Genomic DNA, 6,463 nt, shown 5'->3' on the forward strand with positions numbered 1-6,463 from the left:
AGAGGCCTTTTTAAAAATGAAAGTAGTGATCTGATTGGTTGCTATGGGCAACTGGTCAGCTTTTCCTCTGCACAGGTTTTGATAAATCTCCCCCATTGTGAATATAATTCAGCTTTATTTTATTCAAGTCAATGGAGCTAAATGCCAATGCCAGAAATGGCCTATGGGACTGCTTAAACCAGTGGTTCTTAACCTTGTTGGAGGTACTGAACCCCAACAGTTTCATATGGGCATTTACTGAACCCCTCTTAATTGGAAAAATAAAATATGATTTTTTCAAATTCAAAACATAGGAGGTATATATTTAAGTATACTTAGGTGCACAAAATGAACAAAACCATTTAGACACATTAGGCACAGGCAGTGTTCCCCCACACATTAGGCGCAGGCAGTGTTCCCCCATATTAGGCAGGCAGACCGTTCCCCCACATTAGGCAGGCAGTGTTCCCCCACATTAGGCAGACAGAGTTCCCCCACATTAGGCAGGCAGTGTTCCCCACATTAGGCAGGCAGTGTTCCCCCACATTAGGCAGGCAGACAGTTCCCCCACATTAGGCAGGCAGTGTTCCCCCACATTAGGCAGACAGAGTTCCCCCCACATTAGGCAGGCAGTGTTCCCCACATTAGGCAGGCAGTGTTCCCCACATTAGGCAGGCAGTGTTCCCCCACATTATGTAGGCCAGTGGTCATCAACCTGCGGACCTCCAGATGTTGCAAAACTATAACTCCCAGCATGCCCAAACAGGCAATGGCTTTTCGGGCATGCTGGGAGTTGTAGTTTTGCAACATCTGGAGGTCTACATGTTGAAGACCACCAATGTAGGCAGTGTTCCCCCACATCTTTGGTGCTCCGACCACCAGTCCCGAGAGCTACTGCTATAGCCGGAGCGGTGGTCGGAGCACTGAAGTGGGCAGTACATAGGCATACAGCCTCCAGCCATACACTGTATATGGCTGGAGGCTGTATGTCTGTGGGGGAACACTGCCTACATTGGTGGTCTTCAACATGCTGGGAGTTGTAGTTTTGCAGCAGCTGGAGGCACCCTGGTTGGGAAACACTGGCCTAGACCCAAACCAAACCAAAAGTCTCACTTCTTGAGGTAGAATAAAAAATTGGAAAACTGTAAAATCTTTTAGATGGAGGTCGGTCAAAAGGCAACAGATAAATGTAAAGATTTAACAAAGATGGGCTGCAGGAAACCTGGAAAGATGGGTATCACTGGGAGCACACCCATTTTGTAAAGGGCCGAGCTTCAACTACCGGGCCAGTCTAACCTGAAGAAAGGGGGGTGGAGGGGGGGGGGTCACTTTCGAAATGCGTTGTCTGTGTATTTTCAGGAACATCATTTATTATTTTAACCATGGTCCTTTCCAAAATCGACATGCGTCCAGTGTATCCATCTTTTCCAGGTTTCCTGCGGACCTTCCTCATTGCTTGTTATTGACCTCTTCCTAGGTGATTGGTTTGGGTTACAGGCAGCAGCCATGGACAGTTTTACTGACTACATGCGGTTCAAGGTGTAGAACCCTGAGCCCAACACCCAAAGGTGACCAGATGTCCTCTTCTCATCTACATATATGCAGGGATCAAGTTCTGGGGGGGGGGGGGGGAAGCATGGGAACTGAAGATCTCCTCTCAAGGGCTGATCCTACAGGACTTCTGCTAATGGGAATGGTGTTCATGCTGTGGAAAAAGTGCAGGAACTTAGTTCCCACACATTCCTGCAGGACTTGAGCCCTTTTTTTTATTTTATTTTTATTTTTGCATTTTTCAAATGTAAAGATAATGTAGAACTGAAAAACAATAATAACATATCACAGTTTCACTAACATTTTGCTTCACAACCTGTAAAATCCAACAAAAAGAAAGGAGGGTGGAAATTAGCAACTCCGGGACCGCACAAAGGGAAGAGGAAGGAATGTTGCCCAATATGCCTTATAATTCACACACTGGAATTTCCGTACCAGATTCTGCAGTGGAATCAAGCACGGAGATTCTGCTGCAACAGAGTCCTGTTGAATTCAATGGTATTCTGCTGCGCTGTGCAAACAGTGGGATTTCCATGCCCGGTGAAGTTTCTGGCACGTAAATTCCATTTCCCGAGTTCATTCTTTGTGCAGAGTCCGCACGGAATGCATAGCAGTCTATGAGGCAGCGCTATCCTGTGCATATTATGCCGACACCCCAAAGTGTCTGGAATGTCCGCACAGAGATTCTCCGTGTGGACATTGCAACATGGGGGATCCCATTGAAGTAAATGGGCCGAAAATGTTGGCGGAATTTTTCCCTGGAATTCCGAACAGAAATTCTGCAGTGTGAACATGACTTAACATAAAAGGGTGCTGAGAGTGCCCACTAAACTAACTTCTAGCTCACCCACTTCCCACAGATGGGAGAGAAAAAAAAATTACATGGGCAAAGTGACACAGCAGTCTGGGGCATTTTCACTACCTGCCACACAAAACAGAAGTGTGGTTTCCATAGACAGCAAAAAAAAAAAAAAAAATATTAAAGCATTAATGTATTCAATTCAAGTTAGTGTATTCTAGGTATCTGGCTAGTTAGTAGTTCTGCATCACAGCAATGTCTGCACAAGGCGCGGGCCAGGGAACAGCGGCGGCCCTCGCCTTGTGCATTAAACACTGACAGTTTTAAAATAGAATTTCTATATGCTGCTCACCTGGAGCTCATATGGTATGACAAAGAGAGGATTACAAAAATTCCTGATAGGGGTGAATGATGCACGTTGAAGCCAGTACAATGTGTGATAAAACTATATTCCTATATTCCAAGTTATTTGTCTTCAGGTGATAGTCTTATTTAAACACAAGTCCACAGATACATAATTACTCTACTTATTTGGCAAATTGAATTTGGTAAAACAAGTTTAAAATTTTTGTAAAAAAAAAAAAGATAAAAATTTTCAACATAATGAAAATTTCAAATATCACAGTATGTCCTGAGAATAATCATCATGGTCCTCATAAGCATGTCTATTACTAGCATCGTCCCTCTAATGGATCCTCCCTTGCTCCTGTGTAGACTTGGCTTTGGCTTCCTCATTATTTTTTCATTCTCCATTCCTGATTATCCTTCCCTAATGTCTGAGGCATTTAGGAACCGATCCATCTGATGGCTTCCATCCATACCATACAGGTGATGTGAAAAGTAACTTTTGTCCTTCCACTTTTCCTTTTTTTTTTAATCCCTTTTCCTTTATGACATTTTCAGATTCCTCTCACATACACCCCCCCCCCCCAAGATAAACTTTTAAATACATTTCCTGTGTCATTTACTGTATTTCAGATGGCTTTTACTTTTATAAGTAAAAACGTAACATTTTGGGAACCAAAGGAAGAAATATGAAAACCATGTCTTGTTCTGTTGAGCTAGCGTTGGCTCCTTACCAATGGCTTGCAGCTTCAGCAGAGCGTGCCCTCCTTCCAAATGTGAAGTCATTCTTCATTCCAGCTCGAGGCTCTTTAAGTTTTAACAAAAAAATGGCTTTCGAGTGTTAATAAACATTGTGTTAAACTACTTTACAGAAGCCCGGGTGATCCAAGTGAGAGCTAAACAATGCAAAATGGCAACACATACACAAATAAAAAGTTCATAGAATGGGGAGGGCTGGCAGGGCTTTAGTTGGGCCACATTTTATTATTTAAGTGAATTAGCTGTTACGGTGAGTGCCTTGTCAAATAAACATCATATAGCAAGTTCCCAGAGCTACAAAAATTCTAAAAAAATAAATAAAATAAATGTTTGTAATTATAAGCACCTGTGATGACTGCATGTTGATCCAGGTTACATGACCGCACTTGTAATAAGTTTATAATGTTAAAAAAAATAATAGAGCAAACAAGAGATTAAAGGGGTCATCTGAGAGGAAATAAAGGAACAATATTCCTCATTCCCAATGCTATACATTTGTTTCACTGCTGTCTTGGAATATTTGCAACATCATGTGGCTATTGCAGTGTTTCACCCACCCTTCCATCTCAGAAGTTATACTTTCAAGAAGGCAGGGAAGTAGAAGTGGAGTGTCATGTACTTTTCCATCTACCAGTGTACCCCTTTGAGGGACATTTTGCCCTTTGACACTCCTAAAATCATATGGGTACGCCCTGGCTCCTTGGTACTTAAGGACCCAGGACGTACCTGTACGCCCATGGAAATTTCGGTCCCTGCCGTGCGCCGGACAGGGACCGGACCGGGATGCCTGCTGAAATCATTCAGCAGGCACCCTGTGCAAACCCCTGGGGAGGTCCTGAGAATCCCAGTCAATTCAGGTGACCCAGAAAAAAAGGGTGAATTGGGCTATCCGAGACAGCCCCATTCACCCTTACCCAGCAGGAGTGAGTTGGCACGGGTGCCACCTCATGATTACGTGATTGATTGGTCGGAACGATCAACCAATCACTGCCCTGCTGGGCGATGACCGGGGCGGCGATCGGGGCCAGCAGGGGTCAACTACCCCTCCCTGGCCCGGTGGGGGTCCCCACAGGAGCGTTTGCAGTGGTCCCGGCTGCAGGAGCAGTGGCAGCAGTGGCGGCGGTCCCGGCAGCAGGATACAGCTGGAGGTGAGGCCTGTTCACCTCCTGCTGTTGCTTTTCAACAACTCTCAGCATGCACAGCCAAAGGGCATGCTGGGAGTTGTAGTTTTGCAACAGCTGGAGTTCCAACTACAACTCCCAGCATGCCCTTTGGTAGTCTGTGCATGCTGGGGGTTGTAGTTATGCAGCAGCTGGAGGCACATGTCTTCTATGAAAAAGTGTGCATCCAAAGTGTGTTCCTCACCTCCCTGCAACCCCTGGGCATCTTGGCTTCGGTCAAGATGTCATCAGTATACAACTCCTTGGCTGATACCTTGGTTAACACCTAGGTTGAAGCCAGGAGCATTTTCGGCCCCTTAGTAGCTTTGGCGAAAAGAGGCATCAAACCTGGATCCTTGCAGGTGCCTTTTGGCCCGAAGGTGAAGGGTAGGTTTGTTGGGGGGCCTCTCTCCTGTTGGAGAAGGGCTTAGCGATAGACCGCATCCTTTGTGCACTTTTTTTTGTGTGACACGTTTGCACTTTTTCATGCACTTTGGGTGATAGAGAGCACTTGCCTCAGCTCTTAAAAAAACAATTGTGCATCTTGGATTATCAAACAACTCAGCCAGCATGGCTTCAATAGAGAGGTATGGGCCACCTCAGGTAACATTTACGACAACCTGTGCACACTCAGAGCTAAACCTCCCTGTGTATGAAGTACTTCACAAATACATCATATAGAGATAAAACAATATAGTAGAAAAAAACAGCGCTCAGGGAAAGACCAGCTAAAAAACTAAAAAATTAGGCAAAATGTATATATATATATATATATATATATATATAACTCCATGCTGGGGGGACTACAGCGACCATTCCAGTTCCCCCCTCAATTTTGCTCAATTTTGGAGCTTTTTAACTGGTATTGCTCTGAGCGCTGTTATTTTCTGCTATATTGCTGAAGGATCAGATTTGATATGTTGTATTTTCCTTTAGGTGTCGTGGGGTTTAACTGAGGTTAACCCTAGTGACCCTCCACACACAACAGGTGAGTTCGATTTTTTTATTACTAACACCTTATCGTAGATACTGGATGAGTGCTGCCTGTTTTGTGGATTTTGTCTTTCTCCTTGTCACTAATAAGAACAGATGTTACACTTAATCTTAGCCAAAAAGCCGAGAAGTGATATTAGGGGTTAGGAAAGTCGTAGGGGGCATTCCTATTCCGGACCTTATTGTATGAGCCGGAGAGGAACCCATAAAGCCATTCATTAAAGACAATCTGTTTCATGCCGCCTGAGCCACAAATTTTCAGGGCAGTTCCAAGTTGGTTTCTGCCTATCCCACCAGCCTGGAATGATACATTTCTCCCTATACCCAAACAGAGAGAGATCTATCAATCAAGACTCGAGAGAGTAATAATATTAGAGGTTATGGATACTAGATTTATGGGGATAGAACGTTGATCCAGGGATTTATTCTTATGCCATATTGGAGTCGGGAAGGATTTTTTCCCCTTCGTCATAGGGCACTTGGCATCAGCCTAATGGGGATTTTTGGAAAAAAAAACAAAAAAAAAAAAAAACGATATTCGTCATTACCAATATATAGCACTATATTCTAAATATTTGCGAAATCTCGAAGTGCCGATATTCACGATAAAAATTTGCATTACGAATATTCGTGCTCAACACTAATAACCATATTTATAAATATTGTTTCACAGGCTGTTTGAGCCATGAACATTTCAAAAATTGTATGTCATTTTATATTTTGGACTTTAATAAATGTAATAAAGCTTAATAAAGTTTATTTATTATTACAAACTTTGTGCATGTGTTTATTTATTTATTTTTTTACACATTTTTATCAACATGATCTTTTATTTATTTATCTAAACGAGTTCTGAAGTGAAAGATAAATTATCTGG

The 6,463-nt window shown here is 43.2% G+C and overlaps 1 pseudogene; it reads right to left on the bottom strand.

The window, feature by feature from the left end:
* Positions 1–5,576: 5,576 nt before the first annotated feature.
* LOC130360004 (U2 spliceosomal RNA) lies at positions 5,577–5,721 on the bottom strand (annotated as a pseudogene).
* Positions 5,722–6,463: the final 742 nt, after the last annotated feature.

This window comes from Hyla sarda, chromosome 2, assembly GCF_029499605.1.
Source record: "Hyla sarda isolate aHylSar1 chromosome 2, aHylSar1.hap1, whole genome shotgun sequence".
NCBI lineage: Eukaryota > Metazoa > Chordata > Amphibia > Anura > Hylidae > Hyla > Hyla sarda.